Source organism: Nerophis lumbriciformis, linkage group LG07 (genome assembly GCF_033978685.3).
Source record: "Nerophis lumbriciformis linkage group LG07, RoL_Nlum_v2.1, whole genome shotgun sequence".
Lineage (NCBI taxonomy): Eukaryota > Metazoa > Chordata > Actinopteri > Syngnathiformes > Syngnathidae > Nerophis > Nerophis lumbriciformis.
The window spans coordinates 27,765,723-27,791,145 of NC_084554.2; the positions used below are offsets into that span (position 1 = coordinate 27,765,723).

General features: G+C 39.9%; 1 long non-coding RNA gene across 2 annotated transcripts in view; it reads left to right on the forward strand.

The window, feature by feature from the left end:
* The first annotated feature begins 3,760 nt into the window (after window positions 1-3,760).
* The window catches only part of LOC140678943 (uncharacterized), a 206,134-nt gene continuing 184,471 nt past the window's right edge, over window positions 3,761-25,423 (forward strand). The window contains exons 1-2 of one of the 2 annotated variants that reach the window (XR_012050525.1): window positions 3,761-3,853; window positions 4,387-4,463. This is a non-coding gene — a long non-coding RNA (uncharacterized lncRNA). Of the gene's footprint in view, window positions 3,854-4,334; window positions 4,464-25,423 lie in introns of those variants that run through there. The other variant, XR_012050524.1, reaches the window with a different exon arrangement.

Genomic DNA, 25,423 nt, shown 5'->3' on the forward strand with positions numbered 1-25,423 from the left:
TGTTAGGTTAGGTTTTAGCAGATTTTCCGTATTTTTCCTACAGACAGCATTTGGTGACCTCAAACAATAAGGCTATGGATTGATTCACACTGGTTTTCGACTTTTGAAGGGTACTGGAAAAATTGATCTTGAAAGTCCTTAAAAAGTACTTGAATTTGGCCATGGAAAAGGTGTACAAACCCTGTGTATTGTAAAATCGCGGCACATTAGCATACTATCTGTATTAGCGATGGCATAATGTTCTCTCGTTTCATTGTGTCATTTTAAAACTCATGCAATTAGTCGTAACTCACACACACACGCAGTGTGTGGATGCACTAAAGTACCGATCCCAACATAATATAAGATGCACGATCAGGCTTAAAAATACCATTAATATGTAGTTATGGACATATTTAGGCCACATTAAGTGCCCATGCAGCACTCTCCAATGTAAATGGACATTAGCATATATTATGACTGGGTGAGCTATGCAAATAAGCTGCCTTAATTAGGGATAAAAAGTAATCTTTTTCCGCCCCGGGAAGTTTCTCCAGGCACTTTGCTGTCAACGGGGAATTAACGAAACAAAAAGGCCCGCAACTTTTCCTCTCTTGTGACTAATTCCAAGTGTTTTTCTAGTTAATGGTGTCACGGTTCGGCGGCTCACTCGGTGGTCTCAAAGCCGCTCGGATGTGGACTTTGAGCGGCCCGGTGCAAGCACTAAATTTGATTGGACATTTCTGGGTTGGCTAGATGGCATGTTGGATTAGCTACTGTATTAATTACGCTCTTAGACAATCAACAGCTAAGAATAAGACGCCACTTTGATGCCAAGCTTCATTCCTGCTTGCAAATGAAAACTCAGAAACACTCCCCCCCCCGTTCATTTAAATATAGTACATCTTTTGCATACCAAAGAGACACATAAAACTTGTCAAATTAGTTGCATAGGCTTATATGATGTCTTTCTGTTTATTTTCCCTGAAACGCACAACTTCTATAATAAGGACTCATCAGCTTGCAGTGACAGTTTTTTTTTCTTCTTTTTTGGTACTTTGGGTGATCAAGTGGACTAATTTCAGATTGTTCATGACTCAATCTGTGAACATTGTTGAAGGCAAAATTGAAAGGAAAATATGTTGGTGTCGGTAATGCTCTTTTTTGACTTTTAAATATAAAATAAATACCTTTGCCAGTCAGCAAACGTGGTTAGTCATGATTGCTTTGTCAAGGTTGTTTTCCCTCTAGCAGTAAGACCAAAACTAAAAAGAAAAACACAATGAAGTGTTTTTTTGCATTTCGTAATGGGCAGTAAAGATCATGTGTTTTATTTTTTTTTAAAATGCATATATATATATATATATATATATATATATATATATATTTTTTTTTTTTTTTTTTTTTTTTTTTAACAAAATACTGTATGTGGAAAAAGTCAAACATTCCACTATGTTTAGAATGTTAACAAAAGCTACTAAAATATTGTGGTTGGGATGAGCAGATTGACACAAATATCGATAATATCGATACCGGGCGGTATAGCTCGGTTGGTAGAGCGGCCGTGCCAGCAACTTGAGGGTTCCAGGTTCGATCCCCGCTTCTGCCATCCTAGTCACTGCCGTTGTGTCCTTGGGCAAGACGCTTTACCCACCTGCTCCCAGTGCCACCCACACTGGTTTAATTGTAACTTAGATAATGGGTTTCACTATGTAAAGCGCTTTGAGTCACTAGAGAAAAGCGCTATATAAATATAATTCACTTCACTTCATACCAAGGTAGTATGAGTATTGGATTGAGGTTACCTTACTTTTGGTTACCTTATGTTTACATTATGAGTTTCAGCTTCTGTGTGTGTGTGTGTGCCGCCCCCCCCCCCCCCCCCGGAGACAAACATAGCGGAGACAAACTAAAGTGTTCGCTCCGTTGTTGTTCATTCTGCTATGGATAGCTCAAAAAGTTATAGGTGGATTATGGGAAAAGGAACAATTGATTACCAGTAATTCCAGACTTTTTTCGCTTACAGCCTTAATGTTTTGTGTTCAATATTTTTTTTTTTTATAAACCAAAGTTTAATTGCGTGTTATGGCCTGCGATGAGGTGGCGACTTGTCCAGGGTATACACCCCCTTCCGCCCGAATGCAGCTGGGAGAGGCTCCAGCCACCCCCCGCGATCACGAGAGGGACAAGCGGTAGGAAATGGATGAATGGATGTTTGTGCTATGGCGACACCTTTTGGACGAGTTCGCTCACTGCAGGTGCTGCGGGTTGAAAATGTACTTCCTGTTTTGCCTTGAACCGAAAGTAAAACAGTCCATAGCGTTTCTGCTTGAAATAATTCTTCATTCATCACACCAAGCAAAGTTTGTAAGTTTTACAATATAACTAAAACTACTCATACTTACCCAACCCTGCCATGTGTGATGTCTGTAAGACTGCTTTTATGCATATTTGTGCGTGCTATTGTATTGTAATGAAGCTAGCGTCATTAGCATTAGCTAATATGCGAACACATTTAACAAGTGTCTGTGTTAGTATTATTAACTTACAACGGCATTCTTTTTGTATTGTTTCAGCTTCACAAATTCCTACGGAAATCCACCAAAACGTCACCGTGGAGTTATTGAGTCTGTTTAGCTGATTGGAGAGCTAGCTTCCGCAGCTAGTGGCTCCATGACCATGACATCTGTTTTGTTTGATCAGCCGTTTTTACTGCCGTGTTACAGGCACCATTTGCAAACAATTAAGGTATGTAAAAACACATTTACAAAAGTTTTCCATGTAATTAACTCATTTCAAAACGTATATTTGCGGCTTATAGTCCGATGCGGCTAATATATAAATAATTGTTTTCTTCTAAAATTTAGTGGGTGTGGCTCTATAGCAGGGGTGGGCAATTATTTTTTACCGGGGGCCGCATGAGCAACCCGAGCACTGCTGGAGGGCCACACCGACAATATTTCAATTAAATTTTGCTCAAATTATTTTTGATGTATCGTATGATAAATAATAATAATAATATTTTCATTTAACCTAACTTATCTTTATACAAAAGCAGATGGCTTTTGATGGTTTTATTTTTAACACTTTCTTACGACATAGATGTTTTTTTTAAATTTATTTTGTAATTTGTGATTGCAGCTGTTCACATTCACTCACAATCGCGCACGAGCATACGTCCACACGGAAGTAATACAAATAACGCTTTTCAAAACAAAAGCAGCACCGTTGTATTGCACACTCGAGATAGATACTTTTTTAAATGTATTTAGTAATTTATGATTGGCCTCACGCGAACCGGACAGGGACGTACAAAGGGCCGGATGTGGCCCGCAGAATGCCCAGGTCTGCTCTATAGTCTGGAAATTACGTGCATTTTGGGGGCGATCCGGATTACTGTCTGTTTTCACAATTTTTTTAACATTTTTGTTAGGTAGGGCCCGGTTTTCTAGTTATATACAGTATATATGTTTTTATTCAGATAACGATGAACAAATGACAAGTAAAAGCACAACATTATTGATTGATCTTGAAGATTTTCAAGTAAAAAGTTTCAGTATCAGCAATACTAGCCTTATGTTTACTTGGAATAATGTTAATACGAAAGTTTGCATTATCGCCCACCCCTACTATCTTCAGATTAAATATTGTTAAGATTCTCCATGACTGTTTGGACTGAGGTTTACTATTTTTCTGTATTGGAGCTACTTCTGTTCCAGCGCTATTTCGAGTTTCCACCTCCTGCGGACATCCTGTCCCTGATTGCCAATCAGGCACACACCTGCTGTACTACTCCAAGCGTTGAGTGCTTTGATGTTTTCTGCATACCTGTGACAGAGTGGATGAACTTGGTACTCATCACTCGCCTCAACAGGTCTGATTCACGTCATTATGGTATTGGTTTGCGAGCATTTAAAAGAGTACTGGTTTCATTGTGTATCAGATAAATTTATTAATTTAACTGTTGCAAGATGCTTACATGTGACGGAAGCTCATCTTCAGAAATGTTTGGGGCGGAGCCGCCAGGTATTTCCTGGTTTTGTGAGGTTGATGATGTCATCACAGACAACATCAGATCATACCAACTCCCCGGGGGTAGTTTGTTTTCCCATTTAGATTAATCTTAGGTTTGGTTCAGAGAGATATGAGGGTTAGATAGCAATAGTATCTTTGGGTTCCTTTATTTTCACACTATGACGACACGCTATTGTAGGCGAACTGTTTGACGTGTAGATATGTTTGATTAGGTTGGCAAGCAAACCTGTGGGTAACAATGGCGCATGCCAGGTAGTATGGGAAGTCATATAAAAGAGCAGAAAGAGTATTTGGTGAACAATTCAGACATGTTGATGCCACAGTGTTTTCCTTAATTAACTGTGTGGATTTTTGCTGCCATTCCTGATAAAGGGACCATCCCACCTGCACGTCGCCTTCCATCTCTGCATCTTGGGGTCATGTTGCAAGCAACGCTGCCAGAACATAAGGTAAAACAATTCCATCTATTATACCTGAAACTGAATGTAAATATATGAAACTGACCATTTAATGTGTACATGAGGTTCATAATAGTAACATTTAATGACATGTAAAACAGTCATGTATGGAATGTACTGTAAAGCATGATTCTGGAATACATCAAAACTGGAATTTCACAGAATTTGTACTTCCTTCAATTCCGATTTGAATTGCAATTCTACTTCCTGTTTGCAACCTCAATTTAAATTCATGAAATTGCATTTGCCCAAAGTCAGTTGGTGTAGGCTCCAGCTTACCCATGACCCTAACAAAGATAAGTGGGATAGAACATGGATGGATCCATCCATCGATTTTCTACCACTTGTCCCTCACGGGGTCGCGGGGGGTGCTGGAGCCTATCTCAGCTGCATTCGGACGGAAGGCGGGGTACACCCTGGACAAGTCGCCACCTTATCACAGGGCCAACGCAGATAGACAGACAACATTCACACTGGCTGGATGGAATTTAATTTGAGAGACAATCTCAGGAATTTTGCACAAGTCTGGTTCACACTAGACCGGGGGTGTCAAACTCATTTTAGCTCAGGGGCCACATGGAGGAACATGTGGGCCGAACTGGTAAAATGGCATGATAACCTAAAAATAAAGACAACTTCCGATTGTTTTCTTTCGTTTAAAAATAGCACATACTGAAAATGGACAAATCATGTTTTTTTTTTACACTTACATGATGCGGTTAATAGTATTCTATCTTCATTTGTCGTTATTTATACTTTCTGAATAAATGATGTGTTCATGATCATAAGTCAAATAGGTGAAATTGAGTCTGGCAGAATTTTAAAATGCTCCCATTGCATACAGTACTTGCCAACCTTGAGACCTCCGATTTCGGTAGGGGGCGAAGGGGCATGGTCGGGGGCGTGGTTAAGAGGGGAGGAGTATATTTACAGCTAGAATTCACCAAGTCAAGTATTTCATATATATATATATATATATATATATATATATATATATATATATATATATATATATATATATATATATATATACTTGACTTTCAGTGAATTCCAGCTATATATAGCTATATATATATATATATATATATATATATATATATATATATATATGAGAAATACTTGAATTTCAGTGTTCATTTATTTACACATATACACACACATAACACTCATTTACTCATTGTTGAGTTAAGGGTTGAATTGTCCATCCTTGTTCTATTCTCTGTAACTATTTTTCTAACCATGCTGAACACCCTCTCTGATGATGCATTCTGCTTCGTCTCCTTGTTGTGTGCGCAGTTGTGCACTGCACTCTCTAAAATCCCTAGATGTTATTGTCACATATGCCTGCACAGTAGATGACAGTATTGTCATGTTTGAGAGTGTCACAACATTGCTGTTTACGGCAGACGAACTGCTTTACGGTAGACGAAAACGTGACTGCTGTTGTTGTGTGTTGTTGCCGCGCTGGGAGGACGTTAATGAAACTGCCTAACAATAAACCCACATAAGAAACCAAGAACTCACCCTCGATCATTCTACAGTTATAACATGATTGGGCAGGCACGCTGTTTATATTGTGGGAAAGCGGACGTGAAAACAGGATGTCGACACGTCACTCAGGTCTGCATTAAGCTGGAGGGGGCGTGGCCTCCAGCTCCGCCTGAATTTCGGGAGATTTTCGGGAGAAAATTTGAAAATCCGGGAGGTTTGGCAAGTGTGTCCCATTGGTATATTTTTTTATCTGTCACAATGTGAAATTAATAATGATATCAAAATCAAATTGCAGGATGTTATTAATATAATTTACAAATTTTCCTCAATTTATGTAACATGATGTGGTTTATTCTGTACATACTCTATGTAGCATCATCTACAATAGAACTTGTGAATTTGGACTCATTCCAATATTCGCACATGAAGTTGTACGGGGATACATATTATTGCAGCATATTTATGTGCGCCCAGAAAATGTGTCCCCAGTCATAATAAATGCAACACGGAATGTACAAATTATCTATAGCATTTATTTTGGTATAAATGTTACAGGTTACATTACCAACAACATATTTGACAATAAAGGCATGAACGTGACAATCCACATTTTGTATACCATCACAAATAAGCAGTGTAAATAGGTAGTGTCTATCTTAACAAGGCCCCCTCTGAAGTCATGCACGCTCTCGCGGCATGGGGATATAAAGAATTGCTATCACGAAATCCAGTTAGAACAGCAGTTCATTTAATTCAAAAAAATTTCCGCTCATTTTCATACTAAGCAAACTCATCTCGCGGTCCGGATCAGGCCCGCGGGCCGTAAGTTTGACACCCCTGCACTGGACCATGCAGATTGCACCAGTAGAGAAAACTAGCCAGAGTTTTGTTTGTGAACGCACCCTGAAACTCCAGCACAACCAAACTAAAATGACTGCATAAATAGCAAAAGGACATTCAAGAAAGTTCCAAACTCAGAGTCAGCTACTTTCCAACTTGATGGATAAGCTAATTTGAAATGAACCGCAGTTGTGTAGCGCCTAGCTAAGTGCTGAATGTCAGTCACCGGTCGGACATTCTTCAGTGTCACCTTGTCAGACTGTCTAGCAATGATTGTCACTCATGTGTCGTGGGGTTTTGCCACTGATTCGTAGTGCGCTTTTCTCACCGCCGGGCCACGTTTGACAGCATATGTCAATAATTAAATCTTGGCTTAAAGTGACACACCTTTGCTATTTGTGAGTGATTCTTATCTATTTTCAATCAAGAATGGTGTGCATGCTTGACAGGTCATTGATACTCTGAACTCGGAGGCAAAGGGCCTGTTGGCGCAGATACATAATGTTTTGTCCTTGTCGCAATATTCCCCTCTGGACCAGGCTGGAATCAGCAAATACCAACTCGGAAAAAAGACATTTAGAACTGTTCAGTCTGCATTTTTTTTTTTTTTTTTAAATAATTTCTCCACTGTAATTGATGACGTGCCACAATTATCACAACTTGAATAAATCAACTCTGCACTTCCAATCAATTCCTTTTTAAAATGGCTAATTAAGCCCATTTAAAGTCGGATTTTGGCTGATTCATGCACTTTTTGATTGACTCTTTTTTTCTCTCTCCATACTTTAAGACAAACACTGTATAGGTGGTGTGATCAAAGTGCTTTGGAAGACATGTAATCTATTATAGTGGTGCCTAAAACTTATGAGTTAACTGGTTCTGTGACGCAGGTTGTACCTTGAACAACTCATATTGTAAAACAGCGTCACCCACTGAAATTAATTCATATCAATTTAATATTTTCTTGGCCTGGGGGCGTGGCCGCGTAAGCGCTGCAGTGAAATAAAACAGGCAACTCTTCTCATGCAGGGCAAACGGGCTGGTGCTGGGGCACTAATTATTTTTTTTAAATACTGAATACTGGTGTCATATGTGTACATATTGTATCTGCTGCTGTAGCTATGTTGTAGTTGTTAACAAAAAAAAAAAAAAAAAAGATACCGATAAAAAGGATTTATGTCAAAATGCCAAATATCGGTGCAGAAAATCGGTCGATATCTAGTTAAAATATTAACACTATCAAAAGTCTAACTTTAACTCAAACTCATATATAAACTCGGGTAGATATTGACAACACATTAATTGAATTAACAAATTCAAAAATTTTGCTGTGAAAGGTGTGTACTAAATGTTGTGATTCAGCTAAATAGCACGAAGCAAAGCAATCTGCGGCTTATAGTTCAGTGCGGCTAATAAGGTGCTCTCGAGCCGCATGCTGTCTTTAGCACCGCCCTAGTGGCTCCCTAGATCATTTTTAAAAAAGGCTTGAAAATAGAAAAAGATGGGGGAAAAATATTTTTAGTTTTAGTATGGTTTTTGCTTGAGGACAAACATGACACAGACCTTCCTAATTGTTAGAAAGCCCACTGTTTAATATGTTTGTGTGTATGCTTCACTGATGAGAGTATTTGGTGAACATCTTTTGTCCTAATTTCGGCGGTTCTTGAACACACCATAGTGTGTACTGTGACACAACAGTTTGTTTACATGTAAAATCTTCCACTCCTTCTTTGTCTCATTTTGTCCACCAAAAGTTGTATGCTGTGCGTGAATGCACTAAGGTGCACTTTGTTGATGTTATTGACTTGTTGGAGTGCTAATCAGGCTATTTAGGCTAGCGGTATGTACATATTGCATCATTATGCCTCCTTTGTAGGTATATTTGAGCTCATTTAATTTCCTTTACTTTTATCCTCTTTGTATATAATTTGGTTTTGCATTTCTGATAGTTGTTTGTGTGCCATGTTGTTCCAGACCACAGCAAACGTTACCCAGCTTGCAAAGATTGTAATAAATCTATTAAAAGACGCCTGCCGTTTCCTTTAACTTGGACACACACATCTATACCTTTTGGCCAGTAATTTCCAGGAGTTATCTCACCTTCTAAGTAGCCTCTGGTTTACTAATGGTTTCTAATGTTGTAAAAATGTGTAGAATAAATATTAAATTTAAACATTTCTGTCAACGATTTGCTTCAGCCTGCGACAGTCATTTTGATAGTAGGCTATTATAGCTAATATAGACACTTAAATCATGTGTTGCCTTCATTATAATAATTATATACGTATTTTCATTTTTTGCAACTCCACAGACAGATTTGTTTTTTGTATTTTTGGTCCAATATGTCTCTTTCAACATTTTGGGTTGCCAACCCCTGGGCTAATATATGGATTTTTTTTATTTTTTCAAATTTAGAGGGTGCGGCTAATATACCGGTGGACTATAGTCCGTACGGGTAGTATCAAATAATAGGCCCTTTTCCACCAAAAGTTCAGGAACATTTGGTTCCTGGAACTTTCTAGTTCCTGGATCGATAGGTTCCTGTAGAAGTGTGTGGTTTGTGTTTCCACCACACTCCACTGTTCAGGGTAGTTTATACAAATGCTGCTGATAATCTATAAATAACAATATATAGATAATAAGTGTCAGTGTTTATCCCACGCCGACAACACGAAGACGTTGGCTTTAGCGTTAGCTTGTTAGCATTCAGTTCACTTGGGTTGAGGCTAATACATCCACAAATGAGTGTCACTGACTACTTTTACAACATGTAATAAAGTAAATAGTTAAAATTTGATGTTATTTACCTTTGTTACACTCGTGTGTTACCTCCCTTTTTTCACATTTATCCAACAAAGTCAGAGTAGTAAGCAGCTGAGATCATTGCTTCGAGTCCGGCTTCATACTCCTCCGTAAATACTTTTGACTGAGTCTGTCCACTTCTCGTAGCTTCGCATAACGAAATGAAGTTTCCACTTAAAAATCGTAAATCTGTCATAAGGTTAGTTCAGTTCAGTTCAGTTTCAGTTTATTTGGAAATGCATACGATACAATGTAATGCATCACACATTTCCAGTTGTTTCATTATAGAACGTCCGAAAAGGAGTAGGAAGAAGCCGAGCGTATTTAATCCTATCCCTTTGCATACTAGAGCAATTTTATCCAATTTCCTTGTTCTCTGTAACAGAACAGTGAACACATATATAATAAATAATATACCATAGTAAGCAAACAAATAATAAATACATAAATAATCTTTGTCTCAGTAATAAAAAAAAAAAAGGTTCAAGATGTTCATCATAATTCTTGTTCTGTGTACTTTGTGAACACTTGTAGTTTTAACAATCTCTTAAACTGAATCATATTTGGTGCTTTGTTTGATTTATTTACTTAATCCATTCCACATACAGATATGCTAAAGGTTTTAAGTGTCGTAAGAGCATACAAATGTTTTGAATTAGATTTTCCTCTAAGGTTATATTTCTTCTCTTTTGTTGAGAATAATTGTTGTACATTCTTGGGTAGCAGGTTATAGTTTGCTTTGTACATCATTTTAGCTGTTTGCAAATGCACCAAGTTGTTTAATTTCAATAATTGTGATTTAATAAATAAAGGTTTTGTATGTTCTCTATATCCAACATTATGTATTATTCTCATTGATCACCGTTAGTGAATGAAGCACACATTTGTAGTTGTTTACCCATATTTCTACACAATAACTCAGATATGGTAACACTAGTGAGCAGTAGAGAATACAAAGTGATTTTTGGTCCAGAACATGTTTTGCTTTATTCATTATTGACGTGTTTCTTGCTACTTTATGTTGTATATTTTTACACGACATTTTCAATTCATCTTATCATCTATTATTACACCCAAAAATGTGTTCTTGTCTTACCAAATAGCATTATTTTAGTTTTACTGAGATTCAAAGATAGTCTGTTTTTGTCAAAACAGCTTTTTAATTTGTTAATTTCTTCAGTTAATATTTGTATTAGCGTCTGTGTGTTCTCTCCTGAACAAAACACAGTTGTATCATCTGCAAATAATACTAACTTTAAGTCCTTTGTCCAAGTGTCATTTATATAGAGATTGAACAAAGTTGGTCCAAGTATTGATCCCTGAGTTACGCCACAAAATATTTTCAGCTCTGTAGAAGTGTGTTCGTCCATCTTCACGTATTGCTTCCTGTTGGTTAAGTAGCTTCTAACCCAGTTCAAGACCAACCCTCTGATTCCATACCTTTCTATTTTTTTTTAATTAAGATGCTTTGATAAATTGTGTCAAATACTTTTGTTAAATCCATAAACACTGCAGCAGCACATTTTTTACTACCTATTGCGTTTGTGATCTCTTCCGTTATTTCGATTAATGCCATTGATGTTGAGATGTTGGCTCTGTATCCGTGTTGATTGTCTGTGAGTGTTTTTGTTTTTATTCATGAAATTGTCTAATCTGTTGTTAAAGTGTTTATCATACCTGTCATTGTTCTCGGAGTATATCCACACTACAAAACAATAAAAGTATGTACTGTGATTCGTGCTGATATCGTATCGTATTAATATCGGTATCAACCATTATGCAAGGCTCTAATATTAGTATTGTATCCGAAGTGAAAAAGTTGTATCAGGGCACCCCTATCTTTTGGGCAATTAATTCTACATTCACAACAAAATGTATTCATATTAATCTCAAGACCAAGCCTTCTCCAAACAATTTCCTGGTTTTTCTTTCTTGGTCTTTTAATGTCAGCAGTTCCTGTGCAGTACCTGGGAAATAAGGACTTGTATGTTTTGATGTCATGGAGTTATTAGAGAGTCACAGGGACTCGCTGTATTAAGAACGGCCTGTGGCTTTGCACACACACACACACACACACACACACACACACACACACACACACACACACACACACACACACACACACACTCGCCAGGCCTGATTGTTTCAGATGATGGATGTCGCACACTCACCCGTCAGCGCGGTGCCCCTGCTGATTTTAATTGCCCTATCAGAGAGCTGGAACATTTGTTACTGCCGGGTGGTTAGCTCAGGTTAGCGAGATGAGAAGCCATGCCCACTCGCTCACGCACACTCGCAATCACGCACTCCATCCAGGACGCACGCTTCCCTTTCTGCAATCATTACTTCCGCTTAAGGACGTAAGGTTTGTTTCTGAGTGAGCATAATGATGTACTACTAGTTTGCTAAATCCCACACAACTTTGGATAGGTCAGCAATGCTTTACAAGTACAAGAATTGGTTCCGAGACGGAGCTCTTAACTTAGAACACTTGTATCTCAAATCGTTTCCCAATGAAATGCATTGACATAACGTTTAGTGATCACTCAAAACAGCACTCTTTTACCATGTAACTGTCAGGCTTGTCCCTGACAGTTTGGTTAAGTTTTAGTTTTTCCTCTGTGTTTGTTTTATTTCCTGTCAGCACTCTTATTTTGGTTCAGTTTCCTGTTGTTCTCTCTGAGTGCTGTCCCCTCAGCTGTGGCTGATTGGCACCTGGCCACACCTGGTGTCAATCAGCCAGCTGCTATTTATACCTGCCTTGCCCTCCAGTCACTGCTGGATTATTGTCGTTCCTACCTGTCGTGTCGATGTCAGTGTAGCTGTATGCGGTAGCGGTAAGCTATATTCTGTAGCTTACTATCTTTTTGTTCATAGTTCCTGTTTGCTGGATCCCTGTTCCCTGTTTCCAGTTTGTCCTCCTAGTTCCTGGTTTGTGTCTTTTCTTTATTTTTACTTTTGGACATTAAATCATGTTTTCCCGCACAATGCCTTCCGCCTTCTCTGCATCTTGGGGTTCGTCACCTACAACTCCTGACAGTAACATGCCTTTTAGACAATAAATATTGTATAAAAACAATACAATAAAATGTATTACACAGAACTATACATGACCGCAATAAATCAATTTCCACGAAGTACGAATCATTTATTACAAATCAAATATTTTCAGAGCTACAGCATAAAAAACCTGTTGACGACCTTTTAAATTCGTTTTTCAACATTATGAGAAACCTGTCGACGTCAAATATAATCAGAATCAGAAATACTTTAATAATCCCCGAGGGGAAATTAAGACTTTCAGCACAATCCCATTCAAGAGCAGACAAACATTACAGAGAGACAGAACAGGATCGCTGACGGGTCTGCCAACTTCCGGCGCCCCTTTCAAAAAAGGTGAGAAAAAGGTCAACGTTGGGGGGGGGGGGGGGGGGGGGGGTGAGAAATAAAAATATTCAGTCTAAGCCTGGGGCCCTGGAGATGGGGTCCAGACTGAGGCCTAGGGGGAAAAAACCTCATAGCTATAGCACACATAAGCACGTGCAATCAATCAATCAATCAATCAATCAATGTTTATTTATATAGCCCTAAATCACAAGTGTCTCAAAGGGCTGCACAAGCCACAACAACATCCTCGGTACAGAGCCCATATAAGGGCAAGGAAAAACTCACCCCAGTGGGACGTTGATGTGAATGACTATGAGAAACCTTGGAGAGGACCGCATATGTGGGTAACCCCCCCCCCCCCCTTCTCTAGGGGAGACCGAATGCAATGGATGTCGAGTGGGTCTGACATAATATTGTGAGAGTCCAGTCCATAGTGGATCCAACATAATAGTGAGAGTCCAGTCCATAGTGGGGCCAGCAGGAAACCGTCCCGAGCGGAGACGGGTCAGCAGCGCAGAGATGTTCCCAACCGATGCACAGGCGAGCGGTCCACCCCGGGTCTCGACTCTGGACAGCCAGCACTTCATCCATGGCCACTGGACCTGTGTGTCTCCCCCTCCACAAGGGATAGGAGGGAGCAGAGGAGAAAAGAAAAGAAACGGCAGATCAACTGGTCTAAAAAAGGGGGTCTATTTAAAGGCTCGAGTATACAAATGAGTTTTAAGATGGGACTTAAATGCTTCTACTGTAGCATCTCTAACTGTTACCGGGAGGGCATTCCATAGTACTGGAGCCCAAATAGAAAACGCTCTATAGCCCGCAGACTTTTTTTGGGCTCTTGGAATCACTAATAAGCCAGAGTTCTTTGAACGCAGATTTCTTGCCAGGACATATGACACAATACAATCGGCAAGATAGGCTGGAGCTAGACCGTGTAGTATTTTATACGTAAGTAATAAAACCTTAAAGTCGCATCTTAAGTGCACAGGAAGCCAGTGCAGGTGAGCCAGTATAGGCGTAATATGATCACATTTTCTTGTTCTTGTCAAAAGTCTACCAGCCGCATTTTGTACCAATTGTAATCTTTTAATGCTAGACATAGGGAGACCCGAAAATAATATGTTACAGTAATCAAGACGAGACGTAACGAACGCATGAATAATGATCTCAGCGTCGCTAGTGGATAAAATAGAACAAATTTTAGCGATATTACGGAGATGAAAGACGGTCGTTTTAGTAACACTCTTAATGTGTGACTCAAACAAGAGAGTTGGGTCGAAGATAATACCCAGATTCTTTACCGAGTCGCCTTGCGTAATTGTTTGTGTAAGAGGGAAACATCAAAGGACATTAAAAAGAGCAGAGCTGATGCAACCAGCCACAAAAGTAAAACGGCAACAACAACAAAAAAACAAAAACATATACACTGTGGTGGCCTCTGCGGTGTTCCACGCCATCGTCTGCTGGGGTGGAGGGAGCATGGCCAGAGACAAGAGCAGACTCCACCCTCGGCCGCCCACCAACACACGGTCAGTGTCCAGTCCGCATGGATGAGCGAGGATACGTCCAAGGAGACCGAGGTGTCCGATACCTGCTCATTCAGCCAAGACACTGTGAAGCTTGTCTGTCCCGGCGCTCGGCGCCAGCTCCGCAGCCCTGTCTCTTCATCCGCATCTCCTCCAGTCTCTCCAAACGGACTCTGGTGTGGCAGAGACCCAGCAGCTGGGTCTCCATGGCCAAAAGGCTCCCGGGAGGCAGATCCAGAAGTTTATAAAAAAACACAGCAGAAGTCACGAAAGTGCCACCCCTTGTCACACAGTCCCAAAGGGTCCCGAACCAAAAGGCAAATAACCCCCACATGAAAACAAGGGGGAAACATCAGGAACACAAAAGGATGACACAAGAACATGGAGCTCCTGCCAACAGCAGCCACTACAGCGGTGCCATCCTGAGGCTGAGCCAATCAGTGGCCTTGATACTGAGCGGCACGTTCCGACTGGTTTGGTCTCCTCTAGTGGTCAATTCTACTGTAGTATTGATATTTTCAGTTTATTTAGCCATGTTTATGCTTGAAAATCCTTAATTTAGGACTATAAAAATTGTAGAATATGCTCTTGAATAAAATGTTAATAATAAAAAATGCAATGTGGTGAAGCGGCAATATGATACACAATGTGGGGAAAGACTGGAAAGTAATAATGTACAACATTGAACTCCTACGGCATCTTCTTTCAGACACTTCTCCATCAAACACACCATAGGCAGCGTCTCCGTATTTTCACAGATAAATGTCTGCCGTTTAGATAATGTTTTAACATTCTTGGCTGGCGTTACCCATTCTGCTTCAGTATGGTGCAGACGAGCATTGATACGCTTGAATTGCATGTTTTTGATCATTTATTTTTTCAATTCAATGAATACACTTCCCAGCTCTACCCTTCACACTCACTTTCTTTCCTCCCGTGGTAGAAAAACTAAGTTATGTCAATCTCTAGCTATAAGCTAATGCTAGCGTTTAAGACACCGGATGTTCCGGTTGTATTTTTAGGGCGTTCGCTGTAGCATTTGCGAGGCCAACTAGTGCTGGGGAGGCTCGTGACCTACATTTTTGCCTGTGATCTAAATCAGTGGTTCTCAAATGGGGGTACGCGTACCCCTGGGGGTACTTGAAGGTATGCCAAGGGGTATGTGAGATTTTTTTTAAATATTGTAAGAATAGCAACAATTCAAAAATCCTTTATAAATATATTTATTGAATAATACTTCAACAAAATATGAATGTAAGTTCATAAACTCAGTGAAGCACAAGCTCAGGTTTGTCACTAAAATGTCTGTCAAAAAGAACTGTGAAAAGAAATGCAACAATGCAATATTCAGTGTTGACAGCTAGATTTTTTTGTGGACATGTTCCATAAATATTGATGTTAAAGATTTCTTTTTTGGGAAGAAATGTTTCGAATTAAGTTCATAAATCCAAATGGATCTCTATTACAATCCCCAAAGAGGGCACTTTAAGTTGATGATTACTTCTATATGTAGAAATATTTATTTATAATTGAATCACTTGTTTATTTTTCAACAAGTTTTTAGTTATTTTTATCTTTTTTTCCAAATAGTTCAAGAAAGACCACTACAAATGAGCAAAATTTTTGCACTGTTATACAATTTAATAAATCAGAAACTGATGACATAGTGCTGTATTTTACTTCTTTATCTCTTTTTTTCAACCAAAAATGCTTTGCTCTGATTAGGGGGTACTTGAATTAAAAAAAAATTCACAGGGGATACATCACTGAAAAAAGATTGAGAACCACTGATCTAAATCATAACAATTAGCTGGGAGACGGTTCGTATACCGAAAAGTTTGTAAGCTGAGGCACCTTTTTAAGCCGAAGAACCACTGTATATTAGACATGCACCCGAATTAAAATTCTTGCCTGAAATCGAAAATGAGGAAACCAAGGCCGAAACTTGAATCCCTGAAATAAATTATGCCAATTATTAACATTGCCTTTATGGCTATGACTCTACACCAGGGGTCGGCAACCTTTACCAGTCAAAGAGCCATTTTGACCAGTTTCACAAATTAAAGAAAACAATGGGAGTCACAAAAATCTTTTGAAATTGAAAATGAAACAACACTGCATACATGTTGTTTTTTTTGCTTTGTGCTATGTATAAACCAGGGGTCTCAGACACGCGGCCCACACCTTAATATGAAAATTGAATGTTAGTACGGCCCGCGGGTTTTATATGAATGGCGCTTGACAGCGTCATACTTGTCAACTCTCCCGGTTTTTCCGACAGACTACAAATTTCAGGGCAACTGTTCTCTCGAACGTGCCGTGATGTTACAGCATTTAGCACCCACTACAACCAGCGTGCTGCCCAGCCACACGTTGTATGGAGCGTCTGCTTGCTCACGTAAATGACAGCAAGGCATACTTGGTCAACAACCACACAGGTTACACTGACGGTGGCGGTATAAAAACTTGAACACTCTTACTAATAATGCGCCACACTGTGAACCCACACCAAGTATGCAGCTGAACCGCATCAGAGTGATCAAAGAGCCGCATGCAGCTCCGGAGCCGCGGGTTGCCGACCTCTGCTCTATACTAACCACACTAGAATCGAGGCAAATCAAGAAAAACAACTTTCAGGTAAGAAATATTGTCAAAAAAGATGCAAGTAGTAGTTTTCTAAAATAATGTACAGCATTTACCTTGGAGAGTGGACTTCTACAGGATCTCCTTCCAACTGCTTCCCCGTCAAACAACCCAAAAGCAGCTTTTCCATATTTTCAAAGATAAATATCCGCTGTTTAGATATTATTTAAACATTTTTGGCTGGCGTTACTCATCCTGCTTCAGTACAATGCAAACTAGTATTGATGCACTCGAATTGCTCTGCCATGTTCTTGATGATTTCTTTCTTTCAGCACTGTCCCTCACACCCGGTTTCTCTCTTCCCATAATTGGAAAAACTAAGTTATGTCGATCTCTAGCTTTAAGCTAATGCTAGCGAGTAAGCCAGTCTGCTTGTATCTTTAGAGCTTTAGGGCGTCCACTGTAGCATTTGCTGGCCTGAACTTTTGCTCGTAATCTAAAGCATAACATTTAGCCGAGAGACCGCTTGTATACCAGAAAGTTTGTAAGCTGAGTCACCTCTACGCCGGGGTACCACCATATATTAAGAATGCACCGATATAAAAATTATTTGTTGAAATTGAAGTGAAGCGAATTATATTTATAGAGCTTTTTCTGTAATGACTTAAAAGGGAACTGCACTTATGTTGTTCTTGCCAGTTCCAGGTCATAAATGGCTGTTAAAGTGTCCCAACTTGTCAAATCATATGCTCAGCCATCTACTTTTCAGGTGAGATTCATGACTTATGGTCGAGAGCAGGGGTGTCAAACTCATTTTAAATCGGGGGCCACATGGAGAAAAATCTACTCCCAAGTGGGCCGGACGGGTAAAATCACGGCATGATAACTTAAAAATAAAGACAACTTCAGATTGTTTTCTTTGTTTAAAAATAGAACAAGCACATTCTGAAAATGTACAAATCATAATGTTTTTTTTTGGGTTTTTTTACACTTACGTGTTGCGGTTAATAGTATTCTATCTTTATTTGTCGTCATTTATACTTTCTGAATAAATGATGTGATAATATTCATCAGTCAACTCATTGATGTTAATTTTTAATCTCACGATAAAAAAAATATCAAAATCAAATTACAGGATGTTATTTATGTAGTTTGCTCATTTTCCTCGACTGGTGCACTAACACCATGTGGTTCATATTTTTTTTACATATGTAGCATCATCTACAATGATACAAAGAATTGCTATTGTGACATCTAGTGGACACATTTAGAACAGCAGTTTCTTTCATTCAAAAATTTTGGCTGATTTTTATACTTAGCAAACTCATTCTGCGGGCCGGATAAAACCTGTTCACGGGCCGGTTTCACCCCTGGTCTAGAATAGACTTACAGAGAGCGAGGAAGCAGCAGAGGTACGTAGGTACGCAAGATAGTGATTACGTTGCCGCTATAAATAGTTTGTCTGCGTTGGCGCTTATAATAACAACATCACTAATACTTGGTTAATATTCAAGTCACAAAAATGTAAATGGAGTATTGTTAGCGCTTTTTGAATGGCTATCGGATTGTATAGATGGAATTGTCACGGCTCAGTCACTGGTTGGACTCCGGATGTAGAGAGGTGAGGCAAGGTTGTACACAAAGTGCAGGTCGGAATAGAAGAGCTCCCATTGGCTCCGCTGTAAGCAGACTTTTGAGTTGAGTTGAGTTTGAGTTTATTTCGAACATGCAAGCATACAACATAATACATCACAATTTCCAGTTTCTCTTTTCAACATGTTCGAAAAGGAGTTTATTTAATCCGACTCCTTTTCTTTTACATAACAGTTGCTAAAACTTTTGTTCACTTCCTGTTCTCAATTTATTCACAATATACTCCATAAGTAATCACAATATGAATAAATCATGAAATAATAATTGGTGAAGTAAGTTATATGTCATATGATGAGATGAGTAAGATTATTTTGAGAATGAATGAATGGATGGATGGAATAAATCCAGAATGTTTATCACAGTTCTTCTTCTTTGTACTTTGTAAACACTTTAAGTTTAAAGAGTTTCTTGAAGTGGATCATATTAGTACATTGTTTGATTGCTTTGCTTAATCCATTCCATAATTTAATTCCACATACAGATATACTGAAGGTCTTAAGTAGGGGTCCCCAAACTACGGGCCGCGGGCCGGATCCGGCCCCCCAGCATCCAAAATCCGGCCCACCGGAAGTCCCAAGATTTTTTGATTTTTTGATTTTATTTTATTTATTTATTAATTTTTTATCTTTCCTTTCTAATCCATTTTCTACCGCTTGTTACTCTGTGTCTCCTAGCCGCTCGGGCAAATCATATTGTTTAAAAATTAATTTTCCCATCGATAACGTGACAATTATTGAGTAAGCGTATCTAGTAGATACTACTTTGATTACAACAATATTTTAGGGCATCACAACATTTTCTTTCGTTTTTTAAACATTTATATTATGTTTATAAACTCAGGAAATATGTCAATGGACACATGAGGACTTTGAATATGACCAATATATGATCCTGTAACGACTTGGTATCGGATTGATCCCCACATTTGTGGTATCGTCCAAAACTAATGTAAAGTATCAAACAACAGAAGAATAAGTGATTATTACATTTTAACAGAAGTGTAGATGGAACATGATAAAAGAGAAAGTAAGCAGATATTTACAGTAAATGAAGAAGTAGATTAATAATTAATTTTCTACCACTTGTCCTTAATACTGTTGACAAAATAATAGAATGATAAATGACACAATATGTTACTGCATACGTCAGCAGACAAAATTAGGAGCCTTTGTTTGTTTACTAATAAAAGACAAGTTGTCTTGTATGTTCACTATTTTATTTAAGGACAAACTTGCAATAAGAAACATATATTTAATGTACCCTAAGATTTTTTGTTAAAATAAAGCCAATAATGCAATTTTTTCTGGTCCCCTTTAGTTAGAAAAGTACGGAGCCCCTAAAGGGACATGGGGGAACATTTTTTTTTAGATATGTATCTCTTGGTAGAGTGGCCGTGCCGGTTGGTAGAGTGGCCGTGCCAGCAACTTGAGGGTTGCAGGTTCGATCCCCGCTTCCGCCATTCTAGTCACTACCGTTGTGTCCTTGGGCAAGACACTTTACCTATATATACACTATATAAATATAATTCACTTCACACTTCTTGCAAACATATCTAAAAAAATGTTTTCCCCATGTCCCTATATGTTTCTTGTGCTCATGGGAAAACATCTCGTGCGCACGAGAAACTTTTGCATTAACATGAGATGCATATGTAAAAAACAAACAAAAAAAATCCCCCATGTCCCGTTAGGGGCTCCGTCGAAAAGTATCTAAATAATTTTGGTACCGGTACCAAAATATTGGTATCGGGACAACACTACTTGCCATGGTAGGAAAAACAAAGTCATGTCAATCTCTAGCTACTTTGTATAAACCAGGGGTCCCCAAACTACGGCCCGCGGGCCAAATCCGGCCCGCCAGCGTCCAAAATCAGGCCCGCGGGAAGTCCCAAGTACTAAAAAAAAAACAATTCTGTCTTTTCTTATCCATTTTGTACCGCTTGCTACTCACGGTGTCTCCTAGCCGCTCAGGCAAATCATATTGTCTAAAAATGCATTTTTTCATCGATAACGTGACATCATCGCGCGCTCTAAAATAAATATATATATATATATATATATATATATATATATATATATATATATATATATATATATATATATATATATACATACATATACACACACACACACACACACACACACACACACACACACACACACACACACACACACACACACACACACACACAGCCCGGCCCTGGCCAAATTGTTTTAACCCAATGCGGCCCCCGAGTCAAAAAGTTTGGGGACCCCTGGTATAAACTAATGCTAGTGAGTGAGACCAGGGGCCGTATTTATCAAGCGTCTTAGAATTACTCCTAAGAAGTCTGCTAAGAGTTGACTTATGAGTAAAGAAATTATTCGCTGAAAGCTGCACTAAAAAGTTAGTTATCAAGCGTCTTACTCACACTTTCAGCGAAGTGTAGGACTGAATCTTAAGTGTCACACTCAGAGCTGAATTACGACATTATTATGTGCCGTAAACGGAATTTTAGGTGACGTCATTTCTGTCTCCATAGAAATGACCAATCACGGAAGGGAATCCCTTGTCTAAGAATAAATAAATATCTTAGAAATATTTAAATGGACAATGGGAGTGTATATTTTGACAATAAACTACAAACTATTACAAAACAAACAAACAATATTAGCAATGAATCAAAAATAAATGTTTCCTTTTCTTTCCAATTAATTTTCCCGGTGGCGAGATATCGAAGCATTGTGATGACCTTTAGTTCTGCTGTGAAAGCTCTGCTGCGTGATGTTGCTGATGAGATGACGCCCCTTATTATTAAATCTGTGACAAAAATAATACCCGCTCTGTCTAAACGATACCGTTTGATCAGCTGCTCGTCATCAAACAAAGCCAGGACATCCTTCCGCTCCCTGAACGTTCGCGCACGTCTCTCTTGCCTCAGTGCCATCCCCAACTGGCAACTCCAAACCACTTAGGACACCTCTGAAGGTCTCTTAAATATCGTGGAGAGTAGGAGTGATTCTTAGACTTAAGAAAGTTGATAAATAGCTTTTATTTTTAAGTTTGAGAGTAGGACTAAATTTCGCAAATTCTCAGGACTTAAGTGTAAAATGGCACTCTAAGACGCTTGATAAATACGGCCCCAGATGTCTTGGGTGTATCTTACGGGGTTCACTGTGACATTTGTTACGCCAACTCATGGCGGGGATGCTTGTAAGTCAAAGCGTAATCACTCTTATCTCAAAACACTCTTACGTTGAGGTACCATTGTAAGTCACATTGTTCTGGGATGTTTCCTAACTAGAAGTGTGTGCAGTAGGGGGGTATGGACAGTGTTGGGTTAGATACTGAAAACCAGTAACTAGTTACAGTTACTAGTTACTTTATTACAAAATTAACTCAGTTACTAACTCAGTTACTTACACCAAAAAGTAATGCGTTACTGTGAAAAGTAACTATTTAGTTACTACTTTTTTTTTTTAAAGCTCCCATTAATGCCCTTTTAGCCTTCATTTCAGTACTGTTATTGCACTGGAGAATAATACAATCTGTTGATCAACTTGACATGCATTTGCATCACTGAACTCTGCTAAGCAATGTGCTCTACATACAACACACAAAGACAAAGATATGTTTCAAAGGGCCAATTTATTTCAGGCCAGAACAAATTGACAAAACGATTTTAAATAGCTGCAACATAACATACGTGAGTAACAAACAGCAAGATAACAACATAACTGTAAACCTGGCTTCACCAAAGGAAGGCACACGTGACATACACAAAGCCTAACCAGGCAGATTTGAATTGTTGTTTTGGGCAGTAGACGGGATCTTTGATCCAAGACACAACTTACATTTAACTAAAATTTTATTTTCTTTGTGCTCGACAAAAGAAAAGAAGTGAGAATATCTCATACTTGCCAACCCTCCCGAATTTCAGTGCCTATTCTCCCAAATTTCTCCCGATTTCCAGCCGGACTTAAGGCACGCCCCCTGCACGGACCTGAGTGAGGACAGCTTGTCGTCACGTCCGCTTGGCCAACCGAAAAGTAACCACAGAACACTATAGTGTTCTGTGGTTACTTTTCGGTTGGCCAACGGTTTACGTTGTATTGGGCACCCCCCTCCCCTCCCCTTCCCACACCCAGACACACACACACAGAGCGCAGAGGAAGAATCAGAAGGACGACACTGCTTCGCTGCAATAAAACACACTCAGATCTTCTGTTTCTAGCCGATACTACATACAAAATAACGTAAGATAACGCAGTAACGCATCATGTAGTAACGGTAACTGAGTTACTGAATATAAAAAATAACGCGTTAGATTTCTAGTTACCGCCGAAACTAACGGCGTTACAGTAACTCGTTACTTTGTAACGCGTTAGTCCCAACACTGGGTATGGATGCAAGTGTACATTTCGGGCCTGGGTGAAGGTCAGTTAGGTTGTGCAGTGCATATCTGGAGTATACTGTTCACGCTCGGTGCCGACGACAGAGCTGTCACAACAGATAACAACACTGACACCTTTAAGTGCGCGCTCTCTTTGTCACGCTCCGCTCTAATCTGTGCAACTACAATCACCGTTTAGCTGCGAACGCAGCAGAAGTGTTGCACTGACATGTATTCCTGACAAAACACCTCATGTTTTCAGACAGATAAAAAAGGAAAGAATAAATATGGTGGGGGGTGGGGGGGAATCAAGTCAATTGTGCTTCTGCTTCACACGCTTCTTCTTTGCTGTTGAACTCACTGCCAAGACGTGTCCCCCGGGGACGCCGGTAAAGTCAGACAAATCTAGTCGCAACTGTCTAACTATGAACTCCAATCAAAGTCTTGTTTGGGTTGTGCTGATATGGGACAAGTTCAGAGTGAATGGGAGTGCGTGCAGTTTGCTGTTTGGCCACAGGGGGGCAGTGTCACACCATACATTCACTGTGCTGGCTATAGTCGGCCATCTTTGTGACTGCACATTCACATAACAGTACAGTAATCTCAACTCACCCCACTCAATTATGAGCTACAATGCGTGTAATTAGAAACGAGTCAAATGCATTTCAGCTTTCATTAATGAATTTCATTGATTGGGGCTCTCTTTGTTTCTGGCTTTGATGAAGTTAACTTTTGCAAGGGGTGCAGGGGGACAAACACTTTGCAGAGCAATCAGCTGTGGACGTGCAAGTTGTGAGAAAATAGAAACGGGCCCCGCCGCAAAAAAAAAAGCTGGAAAAATCTAGAAGAAAGCGGTAATAAATCATGTGGCGACATTATGGTAAAAAGCAAGAGGCGGCGTTTAAAAAAAGAGCAGACGTGTAAGAATAGATGAGGTGAGGGGAGAAGACATAATTGCTGGTGTGTTTGTTGGGGACATCTCGCTGCAACACAACCGCACGGCTGAGACTCGAAATACGGACGAAGATGGAGGCAAACTGTTTGTGTTCCAGTAAGCGTGTCATGGATGGGTTGCACTTGATGCCCAAACCTTTTGTCTCCATGCCTCCCAAGCTTTGGTGTGTGTGTGCATGTGTGTGTGTGTGTGTGTGTGTGTGTGTGTGTGTGTGTGTGGTGGAACAGAGGCTCTGTGTCAGCAGTGCTGTGCCCTCAGCGCGCCGCTCTCTAATTACAGTCTAGGGTTACAGCGTCCATCTCCCTGTTTAAACCCGGCTAAGGCCCCACTGAGCCAAGGTAAACCATACGGCTAATTAGACAGACCGGCTGCAACGACAGGGGAGGTGAGCACGGTATGGCGGGAGGGAGGGATGAAGAGGAGGAAAACCCGGCAAAATGGAGGATGGGATTATTTACATTTGGAGGGTTAGGTCATTATCAGAAGTGTGTTGGTTGGCGTTGTAACAATGTTAGTCCAAGCGCTGTTTTGACTCCTCAGGAAAGCATTTTGGGGATCATCTGCATATTGTACGCATTTGTAAACGGGGGTGGAGGGGGGGGTCATTGGTCAACCCGGGGCGAGCTAATCTACATAATTGGCTCCGGTGGTTCAAATTATAGCCTGCTGCCGCTCTGCCGAGAGACGGAAACGTGAGGGGCAGAAATAGGGAGGGGTGCAATTATGGTCATATGCGCGCACAGTCCCACATAAAAAAAAAAAGGTGTTTCTCAAAATTTTTGCCAGTTCTGACCAATCGGGTGGCTGAAGGAGAGAGAAACACGGAAAAGATGGAAAAGACACCATAAAGATAGCATCTATCCTCACTACAAGATGTGTGAGGTGGAGGGAGGGAGGGAGGGGGGCGAGGCAGACATATTGGCTCAGGAGATGGAGCTAAAGTGAGCAGAAAAAATGGAGGGGGGAATAAGATGCTATACGACACAGCCCGGACGGGGTGACAGACCTCTCTTTGTACCAAAAACGCCATTTTCTCCAAATAATTAGCAGATTCTACCTTATCGCCGGAACACTTGATCATGTGCGAGGGAGGAGAGGTCGGATAAGGGCACGGTAAATAAATCACGGAGGGCTCATTGGAGCAAGGTCACCGGCTGGACCCTGTTCGCCGCCACACACACACACACACACACACACACACACACACACACACACACACACACATACACACACACACACACGCGCTCACGCGAATACACATCCCGCGCTTGCTGACAGGCCCCTGCCCCTCATTTCGGGGTGCTCTGGGTGATTCTCCCAGCGTAATGGCTTCTACCCTATT